Consider the following 21,683-nt stretch of genomic DNA (forward strand, 5'->3'; position numbering starts at 1 on the left):
TAAATGCCCCGAAGTATTAAAAAAAAATCCACATGTAAAAATAATAAAAATAATCTCTTACGAATTTTTTGCATGTTATATGTATACAACGGCGAGTACATAAAATGTTATATTAACGCGCGACCTACGGATACCTTTTTGTCGTACCGCAAACGATAAAATTATAACGATCGCGACGATTTTGCTGACGCACCTGCGATAAATCACTCGTTCAGCCAAGGACGCGGGTTTTGCAACAACCGCGCACCGGGTACACGTGTTCCCGTGCGAGAGAGAGTCGCAATTGACGCGGGAGCGTAGTTTTCTTGGATGTTAACCGCGGTAGCAATAACGGACGCGCGCGTTTTCGTGGCTTCGCGAAGCGACCGGCTGCCGTTCGTAAAGCGCTAAACAGATTACGGACGGCAGACGGTACGATGCCACGAGGCAAATACGTCTTTCGGGCCTGTCGCCTGGCATGAGATCGAGATGGCAGGAGGCAGAGAGCCGGGCAAACACGTAATCCGGATTATCGCGGATCCGCTTACCTTACCGGACACTTGCGCGGCGAAACGATACGGCGCCGATACCGGTACCCCCCGGGCCCTTCTCGAAAATCCACAGTCTCGCTCCGTAGCGCTTCCGCACCCCGCAACACTCCTAAGAGGATTGTCTTGTAAGCCGTAATAATTTTAACGAAGCCCGAATTTTCCCGGCACATCCAGCGTGCGTTAATAGAAGTGCAAACTCGTTGAAAAATAATTGACTCTGTCTGTTACACTTTGCGATCGGAAGAAAAATAAATAAAATAAAATACGAAAAGAGACGTAATTCTGAAAAAGAGCGGACGCGCCGCATTAAAACCAGAAATTAATTTCTTTTTTTTTTTCCTACTTATTACTTCAATTTTTTACCTCGTAATTTAATTCCGCAAGCGCGTTTTAACTGTCGATAAAACGGCCGCAGCTTCCTGCATCGGGTCGAGCCACCGAGGCGTAAGTCGCAGGAAGTAAATATAAAATGAGCGAAGATAGGCAGCGGACGAAGGAGGAAGGGGAGGACGTTCAATTTGAGCCGTGCCCACAGCACAAAAATGCTTGCAAAGGCTTTGGCTTGGTTCATTAAATGAAACCCAATAGCGGTTGTTTGCGTTGCCAGACAGCGAATCCGTCGCAAATTGAATGCCATATTGTATAGGATCCGCCCATGTTTCCTATATAGCCTGCACACCGTAGTTTTATAAAATCGACGCAAATGGCGGGCGCCGTATACGTATCGCGTATGCTGTTTATCGTTAATTTGCAAGTTAGGCATCGCAAAAAACGATACACCACGGCGGGGCCAAAAAAAAAAAGGTCTACTTTTTTGTCTTTCACAGGCTCGGCCGCGAAGTTGCGTCACGTCTTCCGATGCAGAAGTCATTTCGCGGCAACCGTTTTGGTCGCTTCCTGACGGCGCGGCGGCGCGTGTCGAAGAATATTTTACGACGGTCTGAAACAATGGGACGCCGGGGCCATCGCGGCCGATGTACAGCGTAGTTAAAACACAATTACCGCGACGCCCCTTTGCGCACGAACCCCACGACAGACCGCGGGCGTACCGCGCTGTCAAAATAGATAACGCTCGGAGTAAGTCACCCCGAAGTTAAAACCCATCGTTGCAGCGGGCGGCGCGGGACCATTCACTTTGGGTTAACGTCGACAAAGGGTGCACGATGGGCAGAATCGGCGGCGGGGGGAGAGAGTGATCGTTACGTCGGAACCGTGATACGCTCCGCGTGCACGTTTTGCCGCTCACGGCGGAGTTAGGGGTTGATATTGGGGCCGCCGGTGACGTCACGCGGCTGATTAACATAAACGAACGTGCGAGCGTTGACAGAGGCGTTATCTCCCGCCGACCGTGGCCGGCGTCCTAAGGAAACGCCAATTAAACGCGATCGGCGGTTCGAACATTTTGTCTTGGCTCGGAGTAACTCGGGAGAGAGTAAGAGAGAACGGCGATTGTTTGGACCCCGTGGACCATCGATCCGCTCATGACGAATTTCGGAGGGATTAGTCTCTCCGAATGACGGGCGCGCACGTCAACCCTTTTATTGCGGGACCGGATGACTGTAACTATCTAACGTGACGACATTAGCGGGACCTCGTTCGGCTCCCGGAATTATTATTATTATTATTCTATAAATGGATATCGCAGAGGGAGACCCAGATTACGGAGCGCCAGACCGCGCGCACCTATTACAACGGCATGCGTCCGCTTTTATTCACTTACGTGATACCTACCAGCATCTTCCCCTCGTGTAACAACGTACCAGCGCGTTTTTGTGACAAGCTATTTTTTTTGTTTTTATATTTTTTTATTACGCAACCGCGTCGCGCGCTGCAAAAGCTTTCTACAGTTATGCGTGCGCGCTGCCGGATTAAAATTCGGATCTTTCGAGCACGTCCAAGAGCATTTGACAGCGACAACGGCAATTTTAGCAGCGCGCTGTCCTTCTTACGCAATTTTTTCGTCGTCGTCGATCTGGTGGCAACGCGCGCAATCAATTCGCGGGTATAAGACACGGAGGCGTAAAGGCGCGAGAGGGCGAGCGAGGGTGCAGCGCCGGTGGGAGGGAAGACGATCGTCGGGGAACTTTATCTCATTCATACTTTTGCATTTGAAAGCGGTAATTTATGCGCGCGGCGAAGTGAGACAGAATGCAACGTGCGGGAGGAGCAAGATAGAGGCGAGCGTGCACGAAAGAGCGAGAGGGACAACGTCGCCATTATAATAGATATGTTAGCATGCAAACGCTGTCTTTTATGCGTTTGCCGGCGCGCGGTAGTGGTAGCGATCTTCCAGGGCCGTGTGTCTTCTCTCGTCGCGTTTAAATCCAGCTGTTTATCGATAGGAGACCGGAAGAATCGATCGACGTCACATTGCGACAGTGCATCTCCGTTTACGTTTCATGAACGCCGTCCAATTCGAGACGAAAGGATCTGTGCTACATGCAAATGCATTTAAACTCTCGAAAAAGATGCGGTAGCGTGGAAATATCTCGGAAGACAATAACAAAGCTTGGTCCTCTCTCAAGTCTACGTTAATTATTATTATTACTTATGAAAGATATCCAAAATGCCCACTAGAAAACTGTTTTAAGCTTTACGAGCCAGTTAAAGGCAGTTTGAACCATTCGCACGGGATTCAACCGAGTCCACGTTATGAGGCGTCGATGTCTACTTGGTAGGCATACGAAAAACGAGCGACGGTTCGATAAATCGGCAGTCGATGCGTCCCTGTGGCCTCGCAAACAAAACCTGGAGGAGGCGCGAGAGGGGCGGCAAAGCACGGCTCGCTAGATAGGAGAGTGGTGAGAGGACAACGCGGTAGCAACTGCGACGGCGAGAGATCGGAGAAACGGGGGAGGCCGCCGGCGGGGCACAGCGCGGAAGAGACGGCGAGGGGAACGTCCCCCGAGGGGACGGAGGGAAAGGGTGGCGGTGGCAGGGGTGTATCTACTTACCATACTCCCAGTATACCAAAGTCCCGCGGTCGACTCGCTACGCGGCAGATAGTGGCCGCCTGGCAGAGCACGCTCCTCGGCAGCGGCCGCGAAAGTAGCGAGAGAGGGAAGGAGGAGAGAAATAAAAAAAAAAAGAGCCGAAGGAGGTGGAGAGGGTTCTCTGGAGAGCGACGTAGCAAGAGAGAAAGAGAGAGAGAAAGAGAGAGAGAGAGAAATGGAGGGAGAGAAGTCGGAAAGCGGAGAAAATTCGCTACACGTGTTCGCCGTTCGTTTTCCATGGAACGCGGAAGAAAGAAGTAACGGGGAGGAAAGGGGGAAAAAAAAGAACGAAGGTTCAGCGAAGAGGAGATACCGTGAATTGAGCGAATTGAAGTAAAATGGCGGGACGGCAAACGAAAGAAAGTAATTGGACGTATCGCGTGTGACAGTATATCGTTGCGTGCCTCGTGCGATTCTGGTCACATGGATCACGTGACGGTCCGTGCCCTCCTTCCCCCTTACTTGACCGCAGGGGTTCTTGACGGGCGGTGGGGAATGTCAACCGTGATTGGGAGGGATGTAGAAACGGAGAAGTGGAGGACGGTTCCTAGGATAGAAAGAGGAAAGCCGAAAGAGGATGAGAAGGATAAAGCAAAGTTGCAACTTTCATCGCTGATAATTGCATCCCCAGGTGAGTGCACGTATCGTTTATAATAATTTTGCAATCGTTTTGAAGCAACAGTTATCGTGAAAAAGATTACTGAATATTTCACAATAATAACGCAAGATATCCCCGTTGTTCTATTATTAGCAAGAAAACATTCACGTAAAAATGACCCGTTTTAGATTTATGAATAATTTTTATCTTGCAAAAAGTCGAGATAAAATTTATAAAAGTGTACCTCTTCAAAGCGGGACAGCTAAACGATATCATAGATAATTACCCGCGACAGACAATACGCAGCACATCCCCATCTTCACCGCAAGACGTCGACTTAAATCGCCGTTTGGCAATGCCTCCGGGGTTCCGCCCGTTTAAATCGTGTACTTGGCACACGAGCTAATTGGTCGTATCTCGCGTTAGTCGGTGTGCTTTATCGCGCCATCCGTAACCGGTCGAAAAGCACTCGCCGGCGTTCCAATGAGCAATTTAACGTAACGTGAAATGGGTGGCGCGTTCGCCGCCGCTCGATTTTTCACCTTCGGCGCTCCCACGTGGCGAAGCGGGAACCACGTGCTTAACCGGGACGCGTCTTCCAATCGCGAGAATTCGCACGTGTTTTCTCGCATGAGATCGATACGTTGTAATCGTTGTGCAAGCTGCGTTCAAACTAATTATATTTTACTTATAAAGAAAAAAAAAAAAAATTCAAATTCGATTTTTTGTTATAATTATTCATATTTCACAAAATAATTTTGTGTCAAATACTTAAATTTATGTACGTATATGATAAATAAATTTATTTTAGCTCCAAATGTATCGTTTCAAAGTTCGCGAAAGTGACTCTCTTCGGATTAATTTTATTCGTTAGCCGAGTCTAAGTCCCCGGAAATTTTACTTCCTCTGTAGCTCCTTTTCGTTAATGCTTATCGTCGCGTGTGGCGAACGTTTCCTCGCGGAGTGTCGGAAGGCTCTCTACTTCTGTTTCCAGCCTGCGAGCCGGACGCGAAATTGAATTCGCAACGTGAATAACGACTAACAAACCGCAGTTATATCGTAAAAAGCAATGCAGCGGGATGTGAATTAATTCTGGCTCGCACCCCACAGACCGTCCCGAAGCCCTTTTCGTCCTTCCGTCTTTCTCTCTCTCTCTCTTTCTCGCCTCTCGTTTTCTCTCGCGCGCGGCACTTCTCTTCTCCAACTGGAACGGTCCCAAAATTCAATAAAGGCGAACGAGCACGAGGTCTCCCTCGCCTCCGTCTCTTCCCGCGTATGGGGTGGTGGCGTGGCCATGGGGGTTAGGAGTGCCGGAGTCATCGCGAGGACCGGAGGGAGAGATGGAGACTTGGTGCATACATTAACAGGGGTAGCGCACGGAGATATTGTCTGAACAAAGGGATCGACTCGTACCTATCGAAAAGGCGATTAAGCGAGGATAAAGTTAACTTCGCCTTGGGCACTTGTGCCAAAAGCGTTCTCGAAAAGGAACTCTCGTTTCGCGATTTCAGCCGCAAAAAACGTGGTGACAGTTTGATCGTAACGATTTGCCGGCTACGCAAACTTTACAATAATTAGAAAAAAAAAAAAAAAAAAAAGAAAGAAAGACAAAATCACCGAAAATAATTTAATCGTTTTTAGAAAATTTTGTTAAGTATTTAGACAATTTAATCGCAGAAAAATTTATTTGCGTTATTACGACGCGTTACGTGATCTCGCGGCGACTTCGCGCCGCGTCCAAGACGACGAAGGCGGTAGAGCGAGCCGCTCCGCGTGGTTGAACGAAATGGGACGATGGCGAGGACAGCGGGGCTGACAGGACACAATATTGCAATAACTTCAATTACGGCGACACGACGGATTGCCGTGGGGTGAATTCGGCCGCGCTCCGGAGCGAGACCAGCTCAGCCCGGCCACCGCCGCCCGTTCTATCCATTTATATATCCGAGTGACACAAACGTCGTGGTCGAATTGGCTGTCGGATTTGAAAGGGGCTGCCTTTAAACAAGTGCTTCTTAATAAACCATTGACGCGCGAAACCACCCTCGAAAATTTGCCCCTCAGCGTCGCTCGCCCACCCTTCTTCGGTGTCTAATGCCACGAGGCCCCAGACCGTCGAGGGACCTTTAGCTTTCGTTACTTCGTTAAATTCAGAAAGGCGAAGGCGCATCTCGCACCGCGGAACGAGCGTAACGAAGTGCCCTGACGTTTTTATTCCAAAAATTTGGAGCCACGAGGTAGCCCCCTCTCGACGCGCATCGATTATCGCATCTTGAAAGTCTGCCGCGTTCCGTTTTATAAGGTTTGATATACGAACTCGATATCCATTTCCGCCATAAACAATGTGAAAAAATGTGTATCTCATATAATTTAATTCCCAAACGAACCCTGCTCTTTCTTTTTGAAGTAGAGATTACAAATATAAAGCGCAATCGCAATCGCAAAAGGCAATTTTTCATAGGTGACAACTGAGATCAGTACGAAATCCTTCCCCGCGGAACTGGCGAAAGAAATGCTTCTACAATTTTATTTGTATGATAATGCGGCGAAGAAAAAAGAAACCAGTCGTTGAGCGCGATTTTCGAGACAAGGCCGACGACCTTGCCGCGAAGTTGGTCTAGTGGTGACTTATCGACCGCCCCGCTGCAGGGAGAGCGAACTCCGGAAAAATTGTGCAGAGCCTTTTGCCCCGCGGGCTAAGGGCATTTCGCAAGGGGTCGGTCGCACACCCTACCTCGACTCACGTCCCACTCGAAATTTCGCTCGGCTAGCGCTTTTTTTAACATTTATTTGACAGCTGTCGTCCGCAATGCGTGCGCGTTTACCTACCGCGCGGGGTTGTCTTCGGGTCGAGATCGTTCAGGGAGCCAGAAATGACGAGCCTAAAGCGGCATCCTCGAAGGAAACAGGGGTAGCGCGAGATAAACGCTGACGCGGTCGAACGGGAACCACTTCCGAAGCAATTACAAGCGTCGAGCAAAGAAAAATGAACTTTTACATCTTATTAGGGCTTTAAAATTAATTTCAACGCCCACGGAAACTATTCAATCTTTTTTTTTCCCCTCTCTAATATTACGACGTTAGAATTTCCTTGAAGCGCAAAAGTGTAAGACGGAGGAAAGAATCGTATTATCGACACTCGCGCGTGATCGTAACGGTTTTTCGCGAATGTTTTTACGAGCCGCGATTTATCTGCCGCTGCTATCAAACGACTGTGAAACGCCGGGCGTATAAATATACGCAGCGCGCTAATTGCAATTCGGCGTTTGTCATTTCGCACGAAAGACACCGCGGGCTTGTCGCCGGGATTTCTCAAGTCGACGCCGTGGTCGCCCTCCTTTCACCATCGAGCGTATCTGAGAGAATGATAAAACGTTTAACGGCGGATAATCGTAGGAACTCCGATAAATCTAACGAGACCTAGCCGAGATCGACCCTTTCTCCGATCGCTGATTTAAACTCGTTTGAGATGCAACCCTCAGAGATCCCGATAACGAAGCGGAAACTCGAGTATTTTATTTTTTTTCTTTTTTTTTTTCTTTTTTTTTCTTCTTCGTTCTGTCACAGCAAAAGTAAAGAGAGCGGGAGCTCGCGGCATTGCCGGGAATGTGACGTTCGGGCCTGAGAACTTTGTCAATTAGACGGCAACAATTAGTCGTAGCCGCCAGACGACGACCGCGGAGTGATAGGTAATAAATAATAACGGGCCGTCGACCGGTAATTTATTTCTTCCTCGCGCGGCGTTTGCGTTCGTCTTAGGGGGCTCGTTTAATATTGCATTACGCGATGCTCGTTGCGTTCCCGAGGAATGCGGTTTGTCGCGCGACGTTGCGCAACTGTTCTATTTTCCCAGACGTTTCCACGATCGCGTTATCGATCGCTCGCGCGGATATTAATTCCGTTCCGATTAGAAAGAAGAAAGGCTCACAAAATAGCATGTAGCAGCGGTCGACTCGATGTCAAGCAACATAAAAAAAAAAACTTTTGGTTATTATTAAATTAAATTATTAAGCTATTTTATTTTTAAATTAAATAACATTGGATCTTCCGAGAGATCTCCATTATTCTTCGCATTGCGCGGCAATCGATGACGCAAGATCAAAGTAAAAAGTTGCACCGGGAGGCCGAATCGTTCTATCGGTGAGTAATAAACCCGCAATTACCGGCGTCCTGCAAACATCGCGGAATTCTACAGGCGCTTCCTGTCGCGGTAGAAAAAAGAGACAGAACGGGAGAGACAGAGAGAGAGAGAGACTCACTGATAAAAATCAGCTAGAATGTCACGTCGAACGAACGGCGCGCCTACTTTCTCGTTGTCGTGGCGCACCATCTCTCGTTTTCACGGGAGTCCCGTCGTTGACTCCCCTGCCGTCGCGTTCAGGCGCGCCTACCTTTTGCGAGGGATTCCTTCGATCAGTCAACGAGCGCGCCGGACCTGCCGGCCCGAGGAGAGAAAAACTCGGCTGCCGAGCTCGCGTACGTGAGCTACGTGACGACGGATCGGTCGCCGATTTATCGCGCGATCGTGTACAACGTGTGCACGACAACCGCGGCGGGTCCGCCGACCGGATGCGAGATCCGTTTCTTCGACGCTCGACGAACCTCCCGCTGGACGCGTTGTTGTCATCCGGTTCAAAGCGGAAGATTAATTCATTCGTTGTCTTATGTCAAATTATTATTATTTTATTTTATTTTATTTTATTTTATTTTATTTTATTTTATTTTATTTTATTTTATTGAGAATATTTTGATAGGAAAAGAAACGGCGTTGTTTCCCCGACAAGTTCTACGAGCGACGCATTTCTAAAAGCGCGTTCTGTTAGATGGACGAGGGAGGAGCGTGAGCTTAAGCGGTCGTATTCTCTAAAATCGAATCGCGGAAAGAAGAGAGGCACGCCAATTTTCGGGATGGTCGCAAAATAATGATGATCTTTATCCCTAATGAAATTAGTCCTCCTGCTTCGAAGAGCGCGGGGATAGACGTCGTACCGTGAAATTACTATAATAGGCAACGGCGGGGCGATAGATCCCTCTCCTCCTTCCACCCCCGACACACGCACAAACGTTACTCGCGTGTATATTACGTACGTGGGATTCGCGGGCACGGAAGAGCGCGTTCGGGATCGGCTCCTCGAGTCGACGATTCCCCCGGCCTATTTAAAGAGAACGCCTAAATATAGTTCGCTCTTTTTTGCCGGGAATTTAAAATTACGGTCGTAAAGAAGCCGGGGGTAAATTAGCCGGGGATTCGACCCTCCTGAGGGGGCTCTGTCCCCGGCCGCCGCGAAAGTCGTCTTGCACGAGTAGATCCTCCATCGGAAAGTAAGAACAATATCTGATAATTGTAAGCGTAAAGTCTCGTTCTTTCTCCCGATCAGATATGCGAAAAGAACGGCACGATCGAAGTGGCTCGCGTAACGATTATTCAAAAATTAAATTCAGAAAAAAAAAAAAAAAAAAAGAAAGATATTTATAGTATCTCGCGCGTTCGCTGACAAATTCGAACGCACGTGCTAATTTATGGATTGTAAATTCGCGACAGGCCGACGATACGTTTGTCGTACCTGCCCGAGTGGCACTCCGTTCCCGATTTTGCCGCTTGAAAACGTTGTCGCGACAATGGCGCGCTTCTTGGCATACAGAGGGCCCCGTCCAGCTCTTCGGGGTGCGACAGCGCCGGGGACCCGCAGCCCCCACGGGCTCGCTCTGGCGGAAACAATTGCTGCCGCGGGGCATCATTTACATCATAAGCAATCATAATGATCGAATTTTCGGCGAACGACGATGATCCGACGAGTGGAACGAGGGGAGCCAATTCAGAAGTGGGTACCCACTTACCGGCTGTACAAGGCTCGCGAGAGAGGGACTCTGACCCACCTCCACCACCACCTCACTCGACCCCATAGCTCCGGGCTACCTGTGCCCGTTTATACGAACTGGCACCCATCCCCCCCTCCTCCTCCCCCAACCCTTTCTCGACGAGCCGTCCAGAAGGGCACTTCGAAAAAAAGTAATCGCTCTCAAAAAAATTTCGAGCACGATGAAAAACGGCGCCCTGTCTACTCGCGAACGTAACACACATTTAGTCGCCTTCGTAACGCTCGTACGCGTGAAGCGAGAAACGCGGTCCGATCTAGCGTGCCGCCAATACCGATTTGTTGGCGTTTTCACGAGACAGGCGAGGAACGTCCGCGTAAAACGGCACGCGAGTACTATCGCGTATCGTTAATGAGAAATTACTGCGAGCGACGTGTTAAAAAAAGCGGATTCGATTTCCTGCGTGAGAGAACGATGCTCGAAAAGACGTTCACTTCGACGATAATATAAGGAGTTCACGTGGGTCGTTTGCTCTTTAAACGGTTGGGAAAATCGCGGCGCGGGGGGAGGGCGGCTTAGAAATCCACTCGGTCGACACGCGGACGACATCGCTCGGTAGTTCCTGGTCTCGATTTTCGAATCTCGAGCCGGAAGCCCTCTCGGGGGTTCCCTTCTAGGGCGCGGACGGAAGGGCCGCAGGGGAGCGGGGACGACGGCGACGTTGCCGGTATTTTCCAGACCGGGGTTCACCAAAGACGGCGAGAGCTCTGTTTTGGGCTTCGCCAGCGCTCTCTCCGTATATACGACTGGACCTATCAGTATGCGGACCACGAAACGTGGGTCGGGGGCCCTCTCGTCTTCCCTCGTCCCTCCCGGCCGCCTTCTTCGTCCCGCGGCGCCTCGAGTCGCCCTATCTCTCTTTGACAAACATCGCGGTCCCTCCGCGTTACCCTGGCAGTCTCTCTTTATCTCTCTCTCTCTCTTTCTCTCTCTCTCTCTGTCTCTCTCTTTGTGTCTCTCTCTTTCTCTCCTTTCTCGCTCTTCGGCTCCATTTGTCTCTCTCCTCTCCTTGCTCTTCCTCCCGGTACCGCGCGCGAGGCGAAACGTAGGCCGTTTCGGAGAGAGTGTTTCCGCCGTAATGCCGAAACAGTATTGATTGCAGCCCGCCCGGCTTAGTTTCCTGCCGCCGCTTACCGCACATAACGCTCGCGCGTTATTTTCGCACGGCTGGCCCCCGAAGACAAACGAAATTAACTATGCATATTAACTAACTGTCATCGGACGTGCGGCGCAAATATCGAGCAGCTTCTCCCCCTCGAACTGGATGTTATCGGCTTCTCGCGTTCTCTCGCTCTCTCTCTCTCCTCTCTCTCTTCTCTCTCTCCCTCTCGGCGACCTATATTTTGTAAAGTAACTTCGAACTTCTCCCGTCCAAGCGCAACTAGGGAGAATCGATACTACCCGCAATCTGCTGAACGAACGTCGTTCGATACGCGTCCGTTAATATCGACCAGCTACGATCGCACAGTTCCGCGTGGCGATTCGCTCGCAAATCCGCCCTCGGTCGGCCATGACGGCGCGACGGAAATCGTGCCCGTCGTCGTGGACCGAAATTGGTCGGAGGACCGTACTAAAGGGTAGTAACGACGTAACAATGACCCAGGCGGGAGGGTGGTTAGTCGGCATCGCCGACTCGAAGGACGCCGGGAACGGCAATTCCGTCTTTGGGCGAATGGGGTTGCCCTATCGTGACTCGGCAGATAATTAGACGGGTAATCGAGATGGCCGGAGTTCCGAAGTATTACGGTTAGTCTGCAATTTAATGTAGGCTTGGCAATTTTGTAGCCTCCCAAACTCGTCCTTTAACCGACGTCAATGACCCAAACCCGAGATGCTATCGCCGTTTAAATCGCGAAATTTATCGTTGTCACATACATATGTTTTGCTCGAGATATCCGTATTATTTTCGCGCGGCTAACGATAAGTAACAGACGTTAAACGTTTTTTTTTTTTTTTCCTTTTTATCGATAAAATCGTACACGCCGAAACTTCTTGTGGAACTTAAAATTAAAACAATCGCCGTAAAAGCAGACGGACTTTACCACCCGGCGAATCAGCCTCGATAAAGTGCCATGGACCTCGAGGGTCCTGACACGACCTTTCGATATTCGCGCCGCAGTTTTTCCCATAAAAACAGGGCACGCGGGACTCGGCCGGTCTCGTGCGACTCCGCGAGGTTTTTCGAGGGTTTGGTGACATAATGAGGCAGATCGATTGCCGAGTGTATTACCATTACAATGGTGGACACCCTCGGAGACGCCTGTACCTAACACAATTGATAGACGATGGGAATTTCGGAAGAAAACGGAAAAAACCGGGGGACCGCCGTCCACCCCGCGAAAAGGGACGGGGAGAAAAGCAAGAGAGAGAAAGAGAGAGAGAAACGCGGAAAGAGAGCGCGGTCACACCAACGGGCTTATTAGTCAGCAATGTGATCTATTTGCCCTGTACTCGCATAAAGAACCTACATTATTGTGCTACTATGTTACGAAGGAGGGCGTTATTGCCCAACAGGGACCTCCAGTTAGGCACCTACCGCCGACCCGTGGCGACGTATGGTGTACGGTTATGGGCACCGTTCTTTCTCTCTTGTCTCGTTCCTCGCCCTCCTCCATCATCGGCCACCCCCGGAGCCACGCTAATATGCCGGTAATATTTCCTCCATTCCGGATATCGCTTTATTATTTCCTGCCGGCACGCCACGGTTATCGTCGATGAATTCTACATACGAGGAGATCGGCGTGAGAAATTTTTCCCGAAGCCAAGAGAAATGTATATCGCGCGAAAAGTCATCGATCTTTCTCTTACCACGAGATTATTATACGCATTATTTTCGCATGTATTGTATTCTTGAGTTTTCTTATCTTGCTGCAAAATTAAAAAAAAAAAAAAAAAAAAAAAAAACGTGAAAATTGAAAACTTAATTTTATTATTTTATTTTATTATTTCTATTTTATTACTTTTATTTTATAATTAATTTGGCATCGTCGGTCACTGCACGTTCAGTGAAGGTTGCTGGCAGCAGATAGCAGCCTCTATCTTTTTCAACTCCCTTTCATTGTTGGTTTCGGTCGTTCCGTTTGACAGGTATTGTTTTAGCATCTCGCGGATTACCGACACCCGTCTGACTCACGCGATCGGCATTCATTCGCCTAACTGAATCGAATCGTCGCTCGTTTTGGTTCTCGCGCCTCCGCTCTTCTCGCAAATGACAATGACGTCACGTAAAAATAAAGGGGAATACTATTGTTCTCAACGTGGCAGTACAAATCGCGGTTTTAGGTTCGCGGGAACGAGATACGATCGGTCTTATGAATCTCAGCCGGCGAAGAAGCGTCGCGCATTGTTTTTTATATTTCGCGTAACCCAGAAACTCACAATTCGCGCATTTCGGCCGACGATTGGCGACACTTTCGGTGTTATTTCGCGACGGGAAGAAAGTTCGGCCAGGCGGCTTATCGCGCGAACTTTAACGGAAGCACGTCGGGAAAGGGGCGAGGCTCGCGAAGCAGCGAAACGCTTTCGGAAAATCCATAGCGTCAAGGAATATACAGGGTTCCACCGTGGTGGAACACAATGGCGCGTTGTAGAAAGGTAGGGTGATAAGAGGAGCGAGCGAGATCGTTGGCCGGACAGGAGAACGGAAAAGAGAAAGAGAGAGAGAGAGAGAGAAAGATAGAGAAACGGAGATGCGGGGAGAGAGAGCTTGCGGCGTCGGTCTTTGCCCCGAGTACGTGCTTCGAGTGACAAAGCTTTCAGCATGAGACCGACCGACCGACCGACCGTACGAACGCCAGAACGATACGACGCATCAAGGTCCTCGACGATCGATAGACAGGCTCTGCTTCAACCTGGACTATCCTGGTCGTAATTCGCCTTCGTTTAATGTTCAGGCGATTATTTACTGAATCGTTTATGTATCGCGAGATCCCTCCCAAGCTTCGCGATATTGTGCCGGAATGGCAGTAAAAATACTAACGTATTCGGTAAAAATAACACGGAAATTATCCGAAAGCACGATACACGACGTTTTTACGTTTGATGCTTAAAAAACATCCGCCGTTCTTTCTCTGGATTATAACCCTTTTCCCTCGTAAAACTTTTATTCCGCTACTTGCGATAACTTTTATACTTAAAAAAAAAAAAAAAAAAAAAAAAAATGACACCTCGATTAAGTACACGGTTCTCTCGATGGCCGACAATGGCGGATTAGATCGAGGGGGCCGCTGGTAGGTGTCGGGCAGATCTCTATCTGGCTCCATCGTGCTGGTCGCGCCCGCTCTCAGAAGCGTGAAATGAAATTTGACAGATCAGACCGAGACCCTCTCGCCTTTGGTTCCTCTATTCCCCGTCTCCCCCGTTTCGGTCCACCTCGCTTCGTCACTCGGTCGCAACCTCGAGAGCTGCAAAATGATGTTGGCACGCTCATCCCCCGGGTCCCTGCACCTTCGGGTGCCCCACGGGCACCGGCGACCCCCTCTTTCTTTTTCTCTCGCGGCGCACCCTATTTTATACGATTCTCTTTTATCTGTTACCTCCCTGCCGCCGGTTATGCTCCCCCGGGGCATCCATCGAAGCGGGTCTTCTTAGTTCCAACCCGACACCTTTTTACAAATACATCACACGGCCTCCTGGCCCTCTCGCCCCGGGCCCCGTCGCGCCGTATCGCTGTCCCATCGTGACGCCTCGTTGTGTCGGAGGTGGCATATAGTGGGTGCTCCATTTGCTTAAGCGTATCGGCCCCCGTTGCTCTCGCTCGCCTCGCGCGCGGCAGGTACTTGTCATCGCCGCGTGAACTCGTAAGGGGGTACGGGGCGGCATCGTAGACGACTGAGTATAATCAATAACCCGGTATGTTGCAAGTACATCCTATCTTATCGAGCCTCATGTAAATCGCGAAGTTGATATAACAAATATATTGTAATAACTAGAATAAACATTTTCGAATTTAAGAAAAATAAAATATGTAACGCGGTTGCAAAATTGTGACGTATTTTTGACACCTAGCCAGTCGCTTTTTCTCCTTTTTCTTTTTTGTTTTTTTTTTTTTTTGTCGCCTTGACACCCCGTCAACGTAACATAATCTACGATCAAAGTGCGGGAACGTCATTATCCACGTTGACGATCGCCCCGGCCGAACGGCGAGAGAACTCCCGCGTCCAAACATCCGATCATATGACAGCTGTCCCCGCATCAGAAACCAAATTATATGCTCAAAGGATCGCGCGCCTATCTCTATTTAGATCCTTATCTTTCGCCCCAATGACGCAACGCGCACGCCGATGCGTCGAGTGACCGTGATTGTCGCTGGCACCTCGTTCCCCGAGTATTATTACTCGCAGCGCGCGGCAACGAACGTGCGAGGATTGACCGGTCGATTTTTCGAAGTAATTTTCAGCCGCATGTTCCTTCGAAGGCGCCGATATATCGCTGTGGTGGAAGCGTGGTGTAAATTAAGATCGAGGGCGTTCTCCAGCCACGTAAGCAACCGATTACGAGCGGGAACGCCGAGGCTCCGCGACGATCTTTACTACCGGAGAAGGCGGGCGAGCGAGAATAATAATTTCCAAACGAATCTTCGGGTCTTTCCTGCAACGCGCGCGAGCCAACTTCGCTTCTCGTCGTTTTATAAGATATCGCGCGCGCGACTGCCGGTTCTTTTTCTCGGTGGAAGCACCGTTGCGGCATCGCGATGGCACTACCGACGACCCTAAGTGGCGAAACGAGGAAGAAACGAAACGCTGAGACATAAAATTGAAAAGTTTGACGTACGGCGGTTTATGGGACTTTTAGAACGCAGTAAACTCGCGCGTTATTCCTCCTTTCCGCGAGCCGTTATATTTTTCTTTCCCCAGCGGTGGATTTTTGTCGCCGGGTGTTTGTCGCCCAAACGAAACTTCTCTCTTATTCTCTCTCTCTCTCTCTTCTCTCTTTCGTGATCTCCTTCCCGTTTTTTACTCACTTCGGCGTGAGTTACCGCGCCGCTACTCGCCCGATGATTTATCGCGAGCCGTTGCCTCCGCCTTTCGATTAAAATTTTCTAGTATTTTTCCGAATTTTCATCAAATCACGCGAGATTTACGATAACCGTCGTTATCTGGCACAATAATAATTTTAAATTACTATAGAAAAAACCATTCGTGCGGTATTTTTTTAAAGACCCCAATTACAAAAAAAAAAATTATGCTACTTACCAATCTGCATAAACTTCAGCGGAGTTGAAAAAATCTGCCGGTGACTGTAACATAAAAAAGAAAATATTAATGTAGACATGCCACTTAATAAGATTAATAAAAAAAAAAGATAAAAGTTTTTTTTTAAATAAAGATTTTATTTAAAAAATTTATGCTTACCTAAAAGTTGCTCCGCCGATGCAGGATGCCCGTCCCGAGCCTGCTCCTCCTCTCAGTACTGGCCACTCCAACGGAGATGTCAGTCTAGTGCTTCTTCGATGAAAGTCTTCCTCTGGATTTTCATCTGAAACAAAAAAGTAATATTTTATTAGCAAAAATCTAATCTCCGACTTGACAGTCGACGTTAATTCTCGTTTAGTATATAGGATTATCCGTATAAAAACGATAAATATAAAATATAACTGCAAATGTTTGTTCGAAATTTTAAATTTCCAAAAATTCTTCATATAAAAGAGCAGCTTGACATCGTTATCCGCTCGCGTTTATAATTTCTTCAGTAGAAGCATCGGTTTTTCGACTTATTACTCGACGCGTAATATTATATCATTAACTCGGCAGACGCCAAGAGCCTTCTTGATAAAGTCCTCGGACAGATGAAGAGCTGCATTCCAAAGCTCACTGAACGTATACCGGAATTCCCCGCGGTTAATTGCCCGAGGATTTTTCGGCGATGTTGGCCCGTGCCCTGCTAACGGAGTGGAGCGTAGGGCCTAAAGGGTTAGCGATGAACTTCGACTCGGTAATGAAGCGCGCTCCCTCGCTTGGTTCGAGCGAGTCATCGCCCGCGCCTCGGATATATTTTATTGCGCGACCGGTCGGGTTTATTATCGCCACGGCCGCGCGCGATCTCCATCTCGCTTCGGTCCGCGGCGTCTTCCCTCCGAAACAGCAAAGAGAGAGAAAGCGAGCAGTTCTGCCTAGATCAACCCTTCCTCACGCCCGGCAGCGGCGATTTCAACCCTCGGAAAAACAGTGGCGCTCAACGAGCCGTGCTGTCGCGCACGAGTTCGCGCGATATAAAAGGGTTGCGACCGTCTTAACTCGGGGTGTACCCGCCATAGGAGGCACGCCTCCCTTTGCCCGAATGCCTCGTTGAAATTCTGACGGATCGGATCGTCGTGGAACGTTTTATCGCGGCAAAACCATCTCGCTTAACGGGAGATATCTTAGAGTCGCGCATCTGCACTAATTTATAGTTAAATAAAAAAAAAAAAGGACTTGCTTTTTTCTCGTTCGGGATATCGCGAGTTAACGGAGCGTCCGATCTCGCGTCGTTACCTTTTTAAACGTGTACGCGCGGTAACTTTTAAACGAGCGCGCGTCCAACGAATTATCTCGTAGAATATGAGAACCGGCGGCTTTTAACGGCACGAGCTTAAAACTATAATGCGCCCCTAATCCGGCAATATCTCATGCTGTCTTGCGGGATTCGTCGCTCACGCGCAGCCGTCCCTATTTACTGGATCATATATATTATACCATTCTCATCGGCGGATCAACCCCTCGTCGAATGACATTCTATCTTCCGTGGTCGCACGCGCCCGCGCAAAATAATTCCCGAATAGATAATCACGAGCAGCTTTCCGCAAAAAAAAAAAAAAAATATTTTGACCACAAATTTTCGCAGCGCAACAGAAATTATTCGCGACCCATTTCCGATATCTTCGCGCCGCCCGAGTATTGCGATGTTCGAGGTAACCAAATCTGGCATTTGCCAGGTGTGAATAGTCACAGAGAAGAAGAGACGCGGCAGGCGGGGAAGGGTAAGAGTAAGAGCGTCGTCTTAGCGGCGCATCGGCATCTGTTCGCGAAGGAATTACGACGTAACTTTGTCTCCCAAGATAGCGCGACGGTTCCTCTGGCGCTGAGTGCTACCCAGGATAGAGTGTAGGAGGCGATGGAACTGTTGGTTATGGGTGCTAGAGGAGGCACCGGGGGAGGGGAGGGGGGCTACGAAGGTTACGAAGGAGACGGGGTAAAACCGAGAAAGAGCGAGAGGGCGACGACGAGAACAAGCGGGAGAGGAGAGTACGGGCGAAGGGACGAAGAGGATCGAGAGCACGAGGCGACCGGTAAGCACGGGAGTGTGCATGATGGGTGAGGCTCCTCTGAGGCTTGAGTTTCCATTGGGGTTGGTTCTTGCGATATAAGCTCTCGGCAGCCGCAGCATCGCCACCCATCCTGGGCCCCCGCCGCCACCCCCCGCCCGCCAACACCGTAGCACCGACAGAGCCTGCCTCCCTTCCTCCCCCCGTGTCGTCCCCCGCGCCATCACGCAGCTCGCCCGCACAGACCCCTGCGAGACATACAGCATACCCACTATCACCCACAGATAGTGGTGGTTCGGGTCGTCTCTCGGTGTGCTACGGGGTGTCGCGAGCCTCATACATATTCAGCGAATGCATCACCCTCCACCCACGTTCGCCCCCTGCTTCCCGGTCTCTCTCTCTCTCTCTCTCTTTCTCTCGCTTTGGCTTTCTGTCTCTCTCTTTCTCCCGTACTCTCTCTTGCTCCCGTCGGCCCCGCGCTCGACCTCCATCCGAACCGCACCGGTCATCTATTGCCCCAATGTCCCCGAGGACCCGCGTCGCGCTGGACGCGGACGAAACTTTCCCTGGCCGGTCGCTAAACTCAAATTACGGAGCAGTTTTCGAGACCGATTGATGTTTAGGCATTTTATCAAAACCGAAAAGCGCCGCGGGAGCCGGCCGGCCCGGTCGCGCTACGTTTCGCCGTTCAACCGGATAGGCTTCCGAACCTCATATCTGCCTCGTTCACCTTCGTACTTCCCAACTCCGCACGCTGATGGATCGATACGCGAACACGTAGATCGATATCGCCGCGAATAACGACGTAAACAATACGGGAGCACTTTTGCATCGCTCCTGTATTTTTTGCTACAGTCCCGTCGAAGCGCATTTTGTAACAAATGCATTTTGCAACATTTTATACATTCGCACGTAAATATCAAAAGTAAAGTGTGCCTTGGTACCGTGTTTCCCGCCGCGTTTCGCGAGAACGAGCATATCACTACGCGTTCTCGCTCGTTCTCTTGCGAGGCCTCGTTATCGGTGCGCCAGATATCTTTTTCGCCGATAAAGAAAAGGAGGGGAGGAAAAGGGAAAAAAAAAAGCGCTGCGTGCCTGTCCCGCCGCGAACGAAGTGTTTAACAGTGGCCGCATAAATATTTACGCCCGCCGCGCGGTGTTTTTAGCTCGGGCGCGGAATCGAGATTACATCCGAATACATATGTAACAGTTCGCAACGATATTAGCAGCATTGCAGTATTTATGAAGCAAAGTTACGCCGAGTGATTTCCATCGCGCGGCGCAACAAATTCCCGGCCCCGCTACCACCCGCATTAAACGGACGGCGCGATGACGTATTCGGAATATATAAAAAAAAAAAAAGAAAAAAAAATCTTTTACTTGCCGAATTTTCTCGGAACGAGATTTTCAAGCCAGCGACGATGGCACCGCTCGAGCGTTTCTCCGGCGATCGACGGCTCCGAGATAAAATCTCGCGACGCGGTTCAACTCGACCGGCCGAACTTGATTTAATTTCATTCGGCCCCATTTTGCGCCGCGGACTAATTCCGATATCGCACGGACGCGGGTTTTCGACGGTCCTCGAATCGTTCCCGGAACCGCGATCGCCGAAGCGATTCACCCGCGAGATTCGCGAGCACGCAAACGCGCTCGGCGGCGCCGGAACGCGATCGCTGACATCCGACGCGACGGAGCGGTCATTTACATAATAATCCGAGCCGCGGGAACGACACGTAATTGATATAAATACGCGTCGGGGGCGATGACGGTACCGACAGACGTACGGCAGACCGTGGCCGCTGGCCAGCCTATGGTATCCATGGACTGGCTCCGCATAACTTAGCATAAATAATAAATAATATTGTGAACGCGCGTGCCGGTGTTAACGCATGTGCGTCATTAATAGGCGCATCCCGTCTCTCTCTCTTTTTCTCTCTCTCTCTCCGCCTCGTTCCCTCTGTCCGTCTCTTTCTCTCTTGTCTTCTCCCGCCATCCCGTTGTTGCCTCCTCCCGTTCTCGATCCGCGCGCTAACTCCACGTACATAGCATTATACTATATACTTATGTGCATGTACCTGCCAGTTCGCGTCTGTCTACCTTTGCCATCGACGCGTCGTCTCGCCGAGTTCATCGCCACGAAGCACGTACCGTGCAATTCGAAGGGGACGATTTATGCGCCTTCGATGTACGCTCGTCAAGCGCAACAATCGCCGCGACGTCCGCGAACAGGTCGGGGCAAATATAACTATCGCATCGCATAGGATGGTCTATATTTAAGTTAACACATCGCGGATTCTATTCTGCGCGGGAAATCTGTCGGTTCGTTGAAAGGTACATTTCACGAGAGATAAATTAGGATGAAGAAGAGTCGTTCTCAGATCCCAAAAGCGCAAGCACGAAAGCGCATTAGAATGTTTTCTGAATTAATAACGGCCGCGTGCAGATCGATTTTCTATAAAATCCGTGGGCGAACGCGGCCCGAAACGCGCGGGCTAACGATCGGCTTGTCGCCGCATTGAAAAACAAGTCAGGATACCAGCGATAATTCAGTAACAGAGGATAAAACGCTCGTTATATTCGGGCGATCGCATTTATTTACGCATTTATTTACGCGAAACGAGAGTCGGCTATTTTTGCCGGGATAATGTACCGTTTCAGGAAACACCGCGATACGTACGTCCGAAAAAAAAAAAAAAAAAAAGAAAAAAGAAAAAGAATCTCGAGGCGACTATCGTCTGACGAGCCTTCGGAAACCGATTGCCTCCGCGCTAGGGCTCTTAAATTCCGCGCGACGAATCATACCGCAGCTATCATTCAACTGCGTTATCGGTGCGATTCTCATAAAACACACCGCTTCTGAGATGCATTATGCACCCAACGCGATACGCATCTTCGCGAGTACGGGCGAATGATAAGGCCTCGCTACACTTTGTCATTAAGCCGATTACGTCCAACTCGTACGTTCTCGCCGGGCGAGGAGGAACGGGTTCTCGCCGCCGCGAGCCCCGATAAACGATTTCGTAATATGTTATAGCGCGGCCAAAGCTGTTAAGTCGCGCCGCGCCGCGCGCGAAACCGTCTGGCTCGATCGCTCCGTATCGCAGGTAGCTCCTCCGCGGCGGCGACGATCGAAGGGGAGGAGGGCGGGGAGAAGAAACGCCCGGTAGCCGGGTGTCTCTTTCGCGTGTAACCGAATAGCGATGCTAATCTCGTCGCGGTCCACGGGACGAGAGCGAGGCCTGCGTGTCTCGCGCCCATCCGGAGTTCCACTTCGAACCGCAGGGCCGGAGGCTGCCGCGACAACGGCGACGCGCTCGCTCTCGGTTCCTAATACCCTTTATCGCGAATTAAGATGTCGCCGGGGCGCTTCCCCGTTCCCCGAATCGGCCGAGTCGCACCCCGGCACGCACACGCGCTCCCGTGGGCGAATAATAACGAAGGCG

At 50.0% G+C, this 21,683-nt stretch overlaps 2 long non-coding RNA genes across 2 annotated transcripts in view; one reads left to right on the plus strand and one right to left on the minus strand.

The window, feature by feature from the left end:
* LOC139102335 (uncharacterized) overlaps positions 1-17,738 on the minus strand; it is a 57,353-nt gene extending 39,615 nt beyond the window's left edge. Inside the window, exons 1-2 of the long non-coding RNA XR_011545685.1 lie at positions 16,352-17,738; positions 16,193-16,236 (exon numbers count right to left, since the gene is read on the minus strand). This is a non-coding gene — a long non-coding RNA (uncharacterized lncRNA). The remainder of the gene's footprint in view (positions 1-16,192; positions 16,237-16,351) is intronic.
* LOC139102328 (uncharacterized) overlaps positions 3,472-21,683 on the plus strand; it is a 130,376-nt gene continuing 112,164 nt past the window's right edge. Inside the window, exon 1 of the long non-coding RNA XR_011545683.1 lies at positions 3,472-4,154. This is a non-coding gene — a long non-coding RNA (uncharacterized lncRNA). The remainder of the gene's footprint in view (positions 4,155-21,683) is intronic.

This window comes from Cardiocondyla obscurior, linkage group LG01 (assembly GCF_019399895.1).
Source record: "Cardiocondyla obscurior isolate alpha-2009 linkage group LG01, Cobs3.1, whole genome shotgun sequence".
Taxonomy (NCBI): Eukaryota; Metazoa; Arthropoda; class Insecta; order Hymenoptera; family Formicidae; genus Cardiocondyla; species Cardiocondyla obscurior.